Source organism: Benincasa hispida, chromosome 4, assembly GCF_009727055.1.
Source record: "Benincasa hispida cultivar B227 chromosome 4, ASM972705v1, whole genome shotgun sequence".
Classification (NCBI taxonomy): Eukaryota; Viridiplantae; Streptophyta; class Magnoliopsida; order Cucurbitales; family Cucurbitaceae; genus Benincasa; species Benincasa hispida.
Genome location: NC_052352.1, coordinates 30,373,919 through 30,389,691, shown reverse-complemented (window position 1 = coordinate 30,389,691; position 15,773 = coordinate 30,373,919). Strand labels below are relative to the sequence as shown.

Here is a 15,773-nt window from a genome sequence, read left to right as displayed (position 1 = left end):
CTATGATGTAATATATATTTATACTTAGAAATATTTCCCATACTTAGTAAATTCAAACTAACACTTAGTTAATTCTTAGTTTAGCAGTACTTTACCTTTTATCTTTCAAAGTTCTGCTCAAACCTTCTTTTTGAAATTTTCTTCTAAGTGTTTGTCTAATCTCTCCAAACAATGCAATGAGGACCTTGCTCATCTTTAAATTTGAGGGTGGGGGAGGTCTGATCAGATAAGATCAGAATATGCAGTATTTAAAAAATTGCGTTCACATTCATATAAAAACCAAAAAAAAAAATTCATACAAAGCTCCAATGTCAGCACAAGGGAAATCCTTAAAAATATTTCCAACCTGATAAGAGTTTAGTTGTGAAAGGAGCCTGCTCGTAGTTGGATGTTCTTATTACACCCGTAGGAGCAAGCCAAAATGAAGGTAGGTTTCCAAGAACAACGCAATATGAAATAGAAAAAATAAATAAATAAATGCAAGAGACAACTCCTCTGAAATTCATGAGTTAAAGTTGAAATTGGCACCGTAGTTGGATGTTTGCATGACACCCGTGGGGATAAGCAAAAACGAAGAGTGTAACCATGATCAGCAGTCTCTAAGTGAATAAATAACGTAAAGTTTTGATCACCGCATGTAGATACATCGAGTTGTTTTGACAAGAAGAGAAAAACATTCTATTTTGAAAAATTAGAAAAACATTTTTGAGCAGAAATTTGTTAAATAGAAGAATAAAGTAGAGCTTTGTTAAGAATTAGCAAGGATAGGAAGAAATTTCGATGTCAAGTAATGTGTTTAAGTGTAACATTCGGAGCAACCAATCAACGGAAAAATATAGGATAGGAATTGAGAATGATTGCCTAAGTGGAAGATATGCTTGAGGACAAACATATATCTAAATTTGGGGGTGTGATAACTTGTAGAAATACAAGTTATTTATGCCACCATACCTAGATATTGCGGCAAAAGTTAGTAAATATGCGCCGATTGTATGAAGATTAACTTAGAATTACAATAATTATAAATGATCGCAATTACACACACTAACGCCATAAAGATGGATGACAAGCTGAGTTTCACTCTATTTTGCAGGAAACCAAGTCACTGCTTGCGCTCAAGGCTCTCGAGAAACTAATCAACGCATCTCTGTCACATTGCGCCCATCAATCAACAATGAAGAGACGATCACCGCAATGACGGCGCAATGCGACAGTCGATCCAGAGCTAACTTTCAACCGCATGCGGTAATAAAAACAACACCACATGCAAATCCACGATCAAAAGATGCAGCTGAGCAATGCAAAAGTGGAGGATTAAAACACAAGTTGTGCAGATTAACGGTTTGATTGCATAACAGAAGGAATAATATCCCAAGTTCATCAGAATTACCATAACCATTAGTGGGGACCACAAGGCCAGAGTCAAAGACCTGCACCTATAAATACCCCATAGATTTCAGAGAAAGCTTGGGCTTCTTAATACGGGGCTAAGTGCTGCTAAACCGTTGAGAGAAAAGGCTGAGTTGAGTGCTTAAGTGAAGAAATCTGGGAAGAAGACGAGATAAGGCCAAGAGGTGAATCTTAGATCTAATCTGCCGAATACCCGATTGGAAGCTCTGTGCATATATCTCTGCTATCGGTGGAGCAAGCCTGAGAGGGAAGCTCTCCCTACCATCAAATCCATCCTAACCGGCAAGCAGATTTCCATCGAATCAGTGCCAAGACATTGGCACTTGTTTGTATCTGTTCTATCTCTTTCAGCGTTGTATTTCACTTTCTCTTTATCTTTTCATTCACACACCACCATGTATCAAACCTGTCTCTTATACACATCTAGATGTGTATAAGTGTACAACTAACGGTTGTGCAGAATTGACGGTCTGATTGCATAACAGAAGGAATAATATCCCTCCATCTTTGGAATTACCATAACAATCAGTGGGGACCACAAGGCCGGAGGCAAAGACCTGCACCTATAAATACCCCATAGATTTCAGAGAAAACTTATGCTACTTGATACGGGGCTAAGTGCTGCTAAACTATTGAGAGAAAAGGCTGAGCTGAGTGCTTAAGTGAAGAAATCTGGGAAGAAAATGAGATAAAGCCGAGAGGTGAATCTCAAATCTAATCTGCTGAATACCCGATCAGAAGCTCTGTGCATAGATCTCTGCTATCGATGGAGCAAGCCTGAGAGGGAAGCTCTCACTACCATCAAATCCATCCTATCCGGAAAGTAGATCTCCATCGAATCAGTGCCAAGACATTGGCACTTGTTTGTATCTGTTCTATCTTTTTCATCGTTGTATTTCACTTTCTCTTCATCTTTTCATTCACACACCATGTATCAAATGCTTAATAGGTATATTAAATGTTTCGATAGCTTTTATATACCATTCTCTGTCTATTTTCATTCCTCCATTAATCATTTTCTCCATGATGTCTTTTAAATCCCCTGAGAGTTAATATGAATCAAACAAGTACTTAATCTGTGTTAAAGGTATAAAATGTATTTAGCTCAAGCATGCTAGACGGCATCTTCATCTATGAGAGCAGAAGTGAAGATGCCATTTTGATCTATCGAGAGAGGGTTAGAAGAATGCGTTAACTAAACAGAGTAGTACTTTCAGACATGGAAGCAACCTTGCATTCATTACGTTATTCTTTGTTTCACCACAAACATGTGGGAGCGTGGCCGATCACTGAAAGGTGTATGCCAAGAGAAGAGCGGAATAGTATTTCTAGCTTTAACGCAATTGAGAACTTGCGTTGTTTATATTATTTATCTTTCTCTTTATTATCTTTTCATAAGACTTGCCGCCGCATTCCACGTCTTGCATAACTTTCGCAGCCAGCCTTGACCCCAACATCTTGTAACATGAAGCCTGTATCTTGTATCATCTAGCTTAGGTTAATTGTATTTTATTTTATCATCGCATCTTTACTGCTTTACTTTATTTTATCGCAATTTATATACCTGTACAAACACATTTTCAAAGATTGAAAACCTAGTCGCATATATCGTGAACATATCACAATAACCTAAAACAGTCCCTGAATTCGACCTCGGATCACACCGAGAAACTTGCGGGGGAATTACACTTGGTTCCATCGTAAGGAAACTTGTGACAACGCATGGCATACTACGTGAACATCCATAATTAATGCATATCTAGCAGTAGTATCGCATCAATTCGAGCATAAAACATCATCAATCATACCTATCAACGATTCGTCAACAAGTTTATGGCGCCGTTGCCGGGGACTGGTTAACAGTTTATTGTTTGAGTTTATTTTTGGTAGTTTGCAGGACAGATCTAGTTGTACTAGCTGTTCAACGCGGAGAGCGCCTGACAGTTTATGAGTCCTGGTGCTGAACCAGAATTCGAAGCTGACCCTGAGATCGAGCGTACTTTCCGCGCAAGGGCACGTCAGATCCGAATTAGGCGAAAGAAGGCAGCCAACATGGTGGACAACAATGATTATGCGGTACCGGATGCAAACCAAGGGGATGTTCGACCGACTCAAGATCCTGTCTTCCTAGCGGCTGATTGCAACATCCCAATGCATAATTATGCGGCACCCAATTTGTATGATTTTTCGCCTGGAATCTCAAGGTTGACTGTGGAAGAGAATGCACGTTTCGAGATTAAGTCGGTCATGCTGTAGATGATTCAAAACGCAGGGCAGTTTGGGGGTCTGCAAGGTGAAGACCCACACACCAATCTGACCAGCTTTGTCGAGATGTGCGGAAATTTTTCCTTACCTGGCGTGACCCCGGAAAATATAAGACTGTATCTGTTCCCTTACATCTTGAAGGACGAGGCTAAGAGGTTGGCTTACTCACTTGAGCCAAATGAAATCACTTCATGGGATCAAATGGTAGAGTGGTTCATGAAGAAGTTCTTTCCACCTACTGGCAATGTAAGGCGACGAAAGGATGTGTTGAGCTTCGAATAGATGGAGAATGAGACCCTAAGCACCGCCTCGGTGCAATTTAGGAGATTGGTGAAAAATTGTCCGCATATCGGGATCCCCGATTGTGTCTTGATGGAAACGTTTTATAATGACCTGAACAGAGAAACGCAGGTTATTGCTGATGCCTCCGCGACAGAAGGTTTTATGGATAAGACATGCATAGAGGCTAAAGTCATCCTCGACCGCATCTCACGGAATATGGATGATTGGATCGATGATGCATATGGAGGCCGAGGCACTGAGAGAAAGAAAAGTGAAAAAGCCATTGTCCCTACGGAGACAATGACCACGTTGGCCGCGCAAATGGCCGCGGTGACCTCGATCCTCCAGTCAATGGCAATCAACCAAGGAGCCATTGCTCCACAATCAACGCAACCTGCTGCACCGGCTCAAGTGGCCACAATGACCACGTTGGCCGCGAAAATGGCCGCGATGACCTTGATCCTCCAGTCAATGGCAATCAACCAAGGAGCCATTGCTCCACAATCAACGCAACCTGCTGCACCGGCTCAAGTGGCCGCAATCAGTTGTGTTAATTGTGGAAGGGCTCACAGAGCTGACATGTGCCCATTGAACCTTCAACAAGTATGTGCTATCCAGAACAACCCCTTCAGCAACACCAATAATATGGGCTGGAGAAGCCATCCAAACTTTGGTTGGGGAGGCAATCCCAACCCAGAGGGGCCAGTTAACCATCAAGGGGGTAGTAGAGGGAATCTGCCTTTTCACCACAATCAAGGGCAATCAAAACCGCACAACCAGCAACCATCATCATCTAACACCTCGGGAAGCTCGTTAGAGACACTGCTGAAGCAATATATGGATAAAAACGACACAGTAATGTAAACGCAGGCATCTTCAAAAAGGAATCTGGAGATTCAGGTGGGCCAGTAGGCCTCTGAGGTAAGAAGTCGAGTACCGGGAACGTTGCCTAGCAATTCAGAAGCCCCAGGATCTACAGGAAAGGAGTAATGTCCTTAAGACATTGAGCAGGCAAGCCTGATCGCCTGTGGAGATTTGGATTGCGATCACTCATGACAACGTAATTTTCGGTCCATATCTCAATACTATGTTTAATGTTTTATTGAATTTCTGTCTCTTTAAATTCTGAATTCTATCTTCAATTCTTCATTTAATTCAATTTTGACTTTATGAATTTATTTCCTCATTTATTTCTTTACATTTAATTCTGTCTCGTCTTAAATTCCTTGATATTTTTTTTGTAATTAATGCAATGAACTTTAAATGGTGAATGATTGAGTAATAAAGAGAAATTTATTACCGCAAGCCATCGCACTTGCATTGATGAAATAATAATAATAATAAAAAAAGTCAGAGACCTATCGTATAGGTTGATGCCCAATCGTTTAGATAAAGCTATGCGATCGTCTAGAAAAGCTATGCGATCGTTTAGCTCGGTCGATTCTACACGATCGTTTACCTTAGGCCAACGATCGTTTAGCAAAGTTATGCGATCGTTTAGTAAACACTATATGATTGTTTTGCTAGCACCTGTATGATCATTTACCTAGCCCAACCGTCTACCTGTTAGGAAGCTAGACATTAAGTAAGTGGCTTGATAAGGTAGTTTGGTTTAGTAAATCTATATTTACTTGACGACTTCCGTGAGTTTCTTTTTGCCGGAGAGAAAACTCAAAATTCTATTCAAACTTTTGTAAAAAACCTTTTTTTTTCAAAATAGGAAACTGATTTCCTTTATACTCACGGTTACCATGATCAATAACCACCCACTATTTTGGCTATTTAAAAGAAAAATTATTAACTATCTAATAATTAATATTATTATAAACATAAATGATAACCAACTTATCATACTATATTTATAACCTATAGTTTTAATATTTCATCTCATGAATCATTATAAACCATAGTTTTTTTTTCTATTCCATGGTACTTAATGTAAAATCTCATTTACAGCAATCCTCTACTAGATGTATCTCATACATCATATCAATATATTTATATATAATCAAAATACCTTTTGTCAATTTGAACATTTCAAATCAACACCAAGAACTTGATCCTTCAACCTGAATCCGAGCTACCAAGGGACCTCATGGACCTGTAGATGCGAAGCTTCAAAATGGTACATTACTAACTGACTAAACACTTTAGTCACGGGATCCACCATCCGTTAACTGCCAGACACTCCACTAAAGATCGACAACTGAACTCTCCTCACTACAGATATATTATGTGTTCATCTTAACCAATCAGTGGTGCGACAACCCTTCACAGATCGCTCGTAAGTACAGCTGGGCCAATAACCGTTATGCCACTGTAGTTACATCTGTCTCCTTAAGTACCAATGATCCCTCTAATAAACATAAATCATAGTCCTACTATGACCGAGTCTTCTCTTCGAAAGAGAAATTGTGGCCATTATGTTCAAGCCTTGGAATCATCCCTTAAGGGAGCAATCTCTCTACTTATCCCTGCTTCGGGAAAGGAGTGAATTCCATATTGTGAATTGAGTTCTCAGCTCCCAGATCAGACAAGTCCCCAAAAAGGTAGGCATGTTGAGTTGGCAATCTGGCCACTCTCACCCATACTAATCAAAGGACCGCCCTCAAAGGCAGAAGTTTACAAAACACTCAGGATTGAGGTCGTGTCACCTATGGTCGTTTAGGTGAGATGCAAGTCTCTAGTATCAATGGCATTATATACAGAGTCTAGTCATCTCATGGTTCAGGTCTTATACAAACTCTTTGTATAGGACACCCCCACTCCACATCTCCACATGATGGTCAGGATTAACCATCTGTGGTAGTTTACAACACTTGCAAACCTCTACAAAGTGGGTTGTATCCGTAGTGTCACCAGGATCAGGTATCCCACCTTAATCCTTATATTACATACCGATTTAGGTTATCACTTAAGGCATGATCCACTTGTATATCACATATACATGCTTAAGTTCACATAAGATAACCAAGGAGCTTTGTTTATTGGATATGAGTAAATGTCAGAATTAAATAACACTTATTTTATTCATTGAACAATGTGTATCTTTACAAAACAACGAGACTCTGGGAGAATTAGGACACCAATCCCAATAGGTTCGACATACTTTATGTCGATCATCAATGACTTTTCAAGGAAAGTGTGGATGTATTCACTGAAACAGAAGGATGAAGCCTTTGGGAAATTCCTTGAATGGAAAAAGTAGGTTGAGAACCAAACAGACCGTAAGGTAAAGTATCTGAGGACATACAACGGTTTGGAATTTATGAATCACAAATTTATAAGTTTTGCAAATTTGAGAGAATTACGAGGAATTTCACTATTACGTACACTCCATAATAGAATGGTTTAGGTGAGAGGTTTAACAGAACAATTATGAAGCGTACAAGATGTCTCTTGACAAATGCATCATTGCCCTTGAAGTTTTGGAGGGAAGCTGCCCAAACAGCCTATTATCTCATTAATAGGGGTGTATCTTCCGCCTTTGACCTAAAGACTCCTCAAGAGATATAGACAGGAAAAGCACCAAGTTTGGATCATCTTAGAGTTTTTGGATGTTCAGCTTATGCTCATGTTAAAGAAAGGAAGCTGAATAAAAGGGCACTGAAATGTATGTTTATTGGCTATCCTCAGGGTGTTAAAGGATATAAAATTTGGTGCTTGGAAAAGGGAAAAATAAATGTATTATCAGCAGAGATGCGATCTTTAATGAAGCAGAGATGCCATTTTGTGTCAAAGAGCAACAGAAACAGCAAACAGTTGATCAGGTGGAAGCAAATGTTAGAATTGATTCTAAAGCACAACCATCAATTAGTTCAAGAAAATCCAGTGATCAGTCATCCAGTCTTGATAGTGGATAGCCTTAACTTTAAAGGACTTTGATTGATGAGGGAGCTTTTGGTGAAGAAATTTCAAGTAGCAGTGACCTACAGAACTATCAGTTTACACGTGACGGGCCTCAGCGGGTGAAAAAGGCTTCTATGAGGTATGGTTATGCTGATTTAGTTACTTATGCTCTTACTTGTATAGCTGACAGTATTGAAGTATAGCCTCTTACTTTTGAGGAGGCAATTGTATTTGATTTGAAGAAACAATAGAAGGATGCTATGGAAGCACAATTGTTCTCGTTGTAGAAGAATCAGACATGGTCATTGGTTCCAAGGCCTCCTAATCAAAAACTTATTCAGTCAAAGCGGATTTATAAAATCAAGTCAGGTACAAGAGGTGATAGTAAGCCTAGGTATAAGGCTAGACTGGTAGCCAAGGGCTACACTCAGAAGAAGGGAGTTGACTTTCATGAGATTTTCTCTCCAGTGGTGAGGCATTCATCCATTCGATTAATTTTATCTATTTCTGTTCACTTTGATATGTTTGTTAAACAGATGGACGTCACCACAACTTTCCTTCATGGAGAATTGGAGGAAGTGATTTACATGGCTCAACTTAAGGGCTATGAGGTGAAAGGAAAGGAAGACATGGTTTGTCGTCTTCACAAGTCCATCTATGGATTGAAGTAATCACCGAGGCAGTGGTATATCAGGTTTGACACTTTTATTCTGAAGCAGGGGTTTCACAGGAGCTAATATGATGTCTGCATGTACAGGAAACTATCTAAGAAAGGTACATATATTTATTTACTACTGTACGTAGATGATATGATCTTGGTGTCTAAGGATTATTCTGAAATCTGTGATCTCAAGAAACAGTTGAGTAATGAATTTGAAATGACAGATTTAGGTGAACTGAAAAGGATCCTAGGCATGGATGTGAAAAGAGATAGGGAGAAAGGTCTGTTAACCATTTTGCAGGAGAGTTATGTGCATAAACTGCTGCTTGAGAAGTATAATATGTCTGGTTGTAAGGCGGTTTCGACACCCTTAGCATCTCATTTTAGGCTTTCTTCGTCTCAGTTTCCTGTTACTGAATGAGAAAGGTTAGAGATGTCTAACATTTTCTATTGTAATGCTATTGGAAGCATTATGTATTTGATGATTTGTACTAGGCCTGGCTTGGGATATGCTTTGAGTATGATAAGTAGGTTTGTGTCAAATCCTGAGAAGGAGCATTGGAATGCAGTTATGTGGGTACTTCGATATTTGAAAGGTGTGTATCATTGTATTTTAGCAGGGATTGTGATAAATTAGTATTGTTGGAAGGCTTCACAAATGCAGATTATGTTGCAGATCTTGACAAAAGGTCTCTATCAGGTCATATTTTTTGTTTGTTTGGTAATGTGGTCAGTTGGAAGGTTAGTCTATGTTAATTGTTGCTTTGTCTACTATTGAGTCAAAGTATATTTCAGTGGGTGAAGCTGTTAAAGAAGCAGTGTGGTTGAAAAGGATAGTTGGTGAGTTGTTGTTGCAAGAGTTCATGTCCATCGTCCGTTGTGATAGCCAGAGTGTTATTCTTCTTGTGAAGAATCCATCTCATCATGAACGGTCTAAGGATATTGATGTCAAATTTCATTTGATCAAAGAAGTTGTGACCTAGAAAGATTGAGCTAGTCAAGGTTCATACAATTGAGAATTTGTCAGATATGTTAACCAAGGTTCTTCCAGCCCATAGGTTTATATACCTGTTAGATGGGCTGAATATTAAATTTGGGTGATACGGAGATTGAAGAATTAACTTGGCCCTTAAATATTCTTGTTATGAAGGAGATTTGTAGAAAATAACCAGGAATTTAATTGGGCTTATTGGATTTTTGGTAAAATTAAAGGCTTAGTGGCATTCTTTTAATTATGAGCAAATGACAATTTTGTAAATAAACCCATCTTCTATTCTTTAGGGTTGATAATCATGAACCTTAAGAAAATAAGAGGAGAGGGGAGGGGTGGCAGCCGACTTGAGAATACACACGCAGAGAGAGTGTGTGTTGACGGTAGTTCTTCGTCCGGCGTTGGCTGCGTGGGGGTTCGCCAGTCAGTGCATCTTGCAGTGGTTGTGCCTGGCAGTGTCTTTCTTTTGGCAGTAGTATCACTCGAGCAGTAGGCTGCGTCCTATGGTAGGATCACTCGACGTGTGTCTGCAATGCGCTGGTCAGAGGCGTTTGACGTGGGTGTTCGCCAATCATCTGCGACAGAGCGAGCGTGGGACTGCAGGGGTTCGCCAGTCAGAGTCGAGCTACAGTGCACTCGACGTTGGTTGTTTTTTAGCGGGTTGTTCTCGATTTTAGAGGCGATGTCGTGTGTGGATCTCTCGATATCAGTGGGTAACTAAATTATAAATTGGTAATTATTGCTGATTATCTATAATTGTAAATAACTCATTGCTCGTAATAAAATTAATTCAAGTCGGTTCTCAAAGTGGATGTGGACTAAATTGGTAGAACCACTATATATTCTTGTGTTCATTCTTTATTGCATTTATTCTGCTGGTTGTTTGTGCGTTCTGTTTGGCCATCTAAGTTCGGTTTAAAACTCTACAATAGAGCAATACATAGCACCATCCATTGTTCACCTTTTGTGGTTTTGTATGGCTTTAATCCATTAACTTCTTTAGATATGTCACCTAAGCAACCTATTATGTTTACGAGTGATGGAACTCTTTCAAAGGTAGAATACATCAATAATTTACATGAAGAAATCAAAGAAAGGACTGAAAAGAAGAATCAAAAGATAGTCACTAGCAAAAACAAGAGAGAAAAAAAATAATTTTTAAACCATGTGATTGGGTTCAGGTTCATCTATCGAAAGGAAATGTTTCCATATTAGCAAGCCTAAACTTCAACCAAGAGGAGATGATCCATTTTAAGTGATACAGTGGATCAATGACCATGGCTTACAAAACCGATCTTTGAGGTGAGTATAATGGTAAATTCTACTTTGAATGTGGCTTATTTGAATTCTTTTGAGGTAGGAAATGAAGATCTTGAATTGAGACCAAATCCATTTAAAGAAAGGGAGATTGATGTGCACCTGTCATCCATTGATCCCTCGCTTGTAGCCAAATGAGCTATTACAAGTAGCATGACAAAGAAGATTCAAGAGATCACCATGCATCTTCAACTGCTAGCAAATACACAAGAAGGGGCAAAAGATTATTGAGCCCAAATTTATGTCCTAATTACTTAATTTTGTTAAATTTGGATTGAAGAAGAAATAGAGAAATTGAGATTGCAAATTGAATATTCAATTTTGAAATTTAAGAGAAGAAAGAATGGAGATCAATAAAAAAAATTTAAAAAATAATTCGAAGTTGGTAAAGTACTGACTGTGGTGGGAAAAAAAACGACGAACAAATACAATGTAAAAGGAAATAAAGTGGAAACAAGCTTCTATGAAAAGCTTTTGCTAAAATAATAAAAAAATAATAATAAAAAGAAAAGAGAGGAAGAGGAAGATAATGATTTGGAAAGTTAGAGAGAAAGAGAGAAAAGAGAAAGAGAGACTTTAAGCTTCTAGTTGCAGCTTTTCATAATAGGAAAAAAAAAAATTGATATTTTGAAAGGAGGGTTCCTGTGGCTTTAATGTAGGATTGGCAAAAATCTCCGGGGGGATCGGATCTCTACCCAAAATTTCCGATTTGATCGGGGATGGAAGTCAAATCGAAGATCCTAATCAGGTCCCCGGTCGGGGATGGGACGGGGACGAGGAGGATATCCCGCCCCGTTTAAATTTTTTATTATTATATATATATATATATATATACACTTATTTACAAATATTTATAAATATTTTTTTAAAAAAAGTCGGAAATGGTCCTGCACCTGGTGGGAATGAGAGAAAATATCTCTCGCTGGATGGGAATGGAGAGTCGCTATCCTGCCCAACCCTGTTGCCAACCCTAGAAGCCACACCAAACAAGTCTGTTTTATAAAAAAAATATATGAAATTTTTTTAAACCTACGATTCTGTTGGAGGAAAAGGAGAGAAGAGAAAGGGAAATGAACAGAGAAAGAAGGAAGGGAGATGACAAGGTGAAGTGGTCGTCAGAAATGTCGTGGTCGTGCCGGAAGGTGCTGGAAAAGCGAAGATTACTTCCAAAAGAAGGGATTGGAGAGATCGATAGGTAATCTTTCAATTTTTGTAAGCATTTTTACTTTAGAATTTGGAAAAACAAAAATGGATGAGATGTAAAAGTTTTGGAGACTCTTACATAAGTTCTTGGTTTCTTGTTGTTCAAAGGTTTATGGGTTTAAGTTTTAATGGAGATGGATTGTGTTTAACTTATGGTTTTGGTCACAAACAATTAAGGAATAACTAAAGGAAGAGCTTTTAAAAGAGAAATGGAAATCTTACCTTGAGTCTAGGGTAATATGAAGAGGATGACATAGAAAGGAGAGAAAATAATAATAATAATAATAATATATAAAAGAAGCAAGAAGAAACTTGCAAGTCTTGGTTATGGAGGGATGGAAGAAGGAGATGAGAGTAAAAGAAAAGAGAGAAAATGAGTAAATGTGAAGATAGAGAAAGGAAGCTGGAGTTGATGAATAGTATATGAGGTGGCGATGAATTTGATTATGTGGCGGATATTAACTTAAGACTTGGAATTAATGAGCATTATGTTCTATTTGGTAGCCAAGAAAATGCTCATATTACGTTCGATTATATACAGGCGAATGGAAGATCAGAATGACGAATTATGACTCGAGATTCTTGCAAAAAGTAGACTTCATACTGGTTTATTTTTACTAAATACTTTTGTTACTTTATTTAGCACGTATTATGAAGTTTCAAGAAAGCTACTTATGTACAATTATGTATGATTTTTGTGAAGCTATGAAGTTCTATAAACTAGCTATGGAGTTTGAAAAATATCATGATTTTAGTATAAATTGTGGTTTCGGAATTTTTTGACATATTTTATGACTATTTGAGAATCTTGAAATGTTTTAGTTTGTTGAATAGAATTTTTTTTTGTTTTACAAGCTTGAAAAATGATTGAGATTTGTGTTAAATCTTTTTCAAAGACAGTGTGAACTAGAATGGTTGAGAATAAAGAGTTTTATATTGAATGTGTTTTCAAACCACTAGATCCTTGTACCCTTGGTGATAATCCAGAGTATACGTGAATGTGTTTTCATATTATATTGGAGAGAGATAGGTTTTTACGACCCTGTTTGAGACATGAGTCGAGAAGTTTTGTCTTTTGGGGGCCGCTCTACTTGTACGCATGATAGAGATTTGCTTTGCTATGCACTTTGTAAGTACTCGGTATATAGTATGACAGAGATTGTTCTATTGTGTACCTGGAGATTTCTTAGTACATAGTATGATAGAGATTTGCTCTGCTATGTGTCTAGAGATTTCTCAATGCATAGTATGACACAAGTTGTTCTATTGTGCATGTTGAGTTTACCCTACGCTTCTATGACAGAGATTTGGGTACAGAATTGGTGATGACTTTTACTAGCTTATAATTATGTTTTCAAGAGATACTTTTATAAAAAAATTATATATGTTAATTATCATTGAGCTTTGAAATTGCTTATAATTCATATTTTTTTAGGGAGTTTTAAGTTTATATAAGAATATAAAAACTTTTATGTAAAAATATTTTCTTATGAACTTCTATCACTCATTAGACTCTTTAGTTCATTTTTTTCTTGAATTTTTCCACCAGATAGCAATTGAGGTTCTAACAGGCCTACAGGAGTTAAATTTGCCACCCATTTTGTAGTACTATATAATATTGCATGTGTAAATGTATTGCTATTATTTTGACTTGTAAATAAACTGCCTAGCCTTAGTTTTAAATATTTCGTAAACAGAAACTTGCATTCTCTTAGTTTTTATGGACTTGTTTAAAATGTGTTGATCTGAAGTATTTCAATAAGTGTCTGATGAAGCACACTTGATGGTGGAGTTGGAGTTGGAAATAAATGATTTAGGAGTGTATTTTATTAAAGTGTAGTTTATTCGATCCTCAAAATAAATTTTAAGAAGAAAATATTTGCTTGCCACCTATTTTGAAAAATACTTTTAAAGTTTGACAATGGATTTCATAGTTTAATTCAAATCTCCATTTGTTCATTCATAACTTCAATCCCTAGCCTAGCATCACAATCACTCACTGCTTCCTCAAAAGTTGATGGTTTTTTATTAGTACGAATAATTGTGGCATTTAGAACTAGGTTCATATAGTTTGTTTTTAAGTACATAGCAAGAGGTACTATTGTTCTTCTTTGTCTATCTCTATCTAAGAAGTACTTACTCAAATCAAGTTAAACATTTACATAATCACATTGCTCCCCTATTTCTTCCTCTACCTCTTCTGAGTCACTATGAGGGTTAATATCAATAGGCAAGTCTTTTGTCCTCTCAACCTCAATTCTATTGGTGGATTTTTGTGTGCATTCAATTTGTCTTTTTTTTCCTTTTGCATAAATATCTCATTTTCCTGAAATTTAGCATCCTTGTTAATTAAAAATCTCTTCACAATGGATGCCACATCAAGAAATATTTCACCCCTTTTGTAAAGGTAAAAAATATACACTTAACTACCTTAGCTTTAAGTTTCTCATGATTTTAGTGTACATATCCTACCCAACCAAATACCCTTATGTTATCAAGGCTAGGTTGATAGTTGGGGCTATTTTTACTTAGGGGTTAGATAGTCTAGAAAGATATGTGGACACATATTTAAGGCATACATAATGTAAGCAACAACTTCAATCGGACATTTCTCATTAAAAATAGCATATGATAGTTGGCCTCTAACTTTTTTCATGATAGTTCTATTAAGTCTCTCTATAACTCGATTTTATTGGATTGTATACCTTATCGGTCTGTGTCTAGTTATATCATTCTCTCTACAAATTTTGTTGAGCTTCTCACCATAGAATTCTAGACCATTATTTGTTTTTAGGTACTTAATTTCCTTAGTGGTTTGGTTTTCTATTATCCATTTCCACATTTAAAACTCCTAAAATACTTGGTTTTTAGTTTTAAGAAACAGATCTAATTTTTTCTAGGAAATCATTAATTAGAGATAAAACGTACCTTGATCAACTTAGACTTGGAATTGATGTTGGCCCCCACAGGTCTAAATGGGTGTTGTCTAGAATTTCTTTAGTGGCATGCTGTGCTTTTGTGAAGTTGTTCTAGTTTCCTGACCAATTACACAATGCTCCTAGAAAGTAGGCTATTCATTGATGCCCTGAGGTAAAATGACCCTTTTAGATAAGGCTTGCAAGCCCTTAGAATTAATATGAGATAGTTTTTCTGTTCTAATTATCAGTATCTGTCAATCCTATTTCAGTCACTGTAAAAGTTCTGTTAACATTTTCTACTCCTTTATCAAAAAAGAGATCATTTATCCTATCTCCAATTATCACACCCTACCTCAAGTTACCCTACCAAACATAGGACATGACATGACATGACGAAAATAAATTTTAACTAAAAAACGAAATCTATTATCAAACTCTAAAATCGCTTTTCAAAATAGGTGGCTAGCATTACAACTTCTTTAAAATATTTCAACAGAGTTTCCTTTGAAAATCGAATAAACAACACCGGAAAAGAAAACACACTCCCAAATATTTTGTTTCAAACTCAAAATCTACAAGTGTGTGCCATTGGCACACAACTGAATAATCAGTTCAAAAATCAACAGGCACAACATAGCCGTAAATCAACAATGTAGAACGTTAAAGTTCCAGCCTATAACCCATCATAAAAATTGAAATGATAGTACAAAGTCCTCAAAAGTGATGCTAGCCACTCTAATTTCAGAAACAACCAAATTACTAAATTTTACAATATAAGATGAAATGCGCATGCAACAATGGCAGTTCTAGATCTCAGTAGGCAAATTGAATACTCTCATGCTACCTAGTGGAAAATTTTAAGAACGGAATGAGCTTA

At 37.2% G+C, this 15,773-nt stretch overlaps 1 long non-coding RNA gene across 1 annotated transcript; it reads left to right on the top strand.

The window, feature by feature from the left end:
* The first annotated feature begins 11,635 nt into the window (after window positions 1-11,635).
* LOC120075337 lies at window positions 11,636-12,763 on the top strand. Its single transcript, XR_005481303.1, has 2 exons — window positions 11,636-11,970; window positions 12,520-12,763. It is a non-coding gene; the product is annotated as an uncharacterized LOC120075337 (long non-coding RNA).
* The last annotated feature ends 3,010 nt before the right edge of the window (window positions 12,764-15,773 follow it).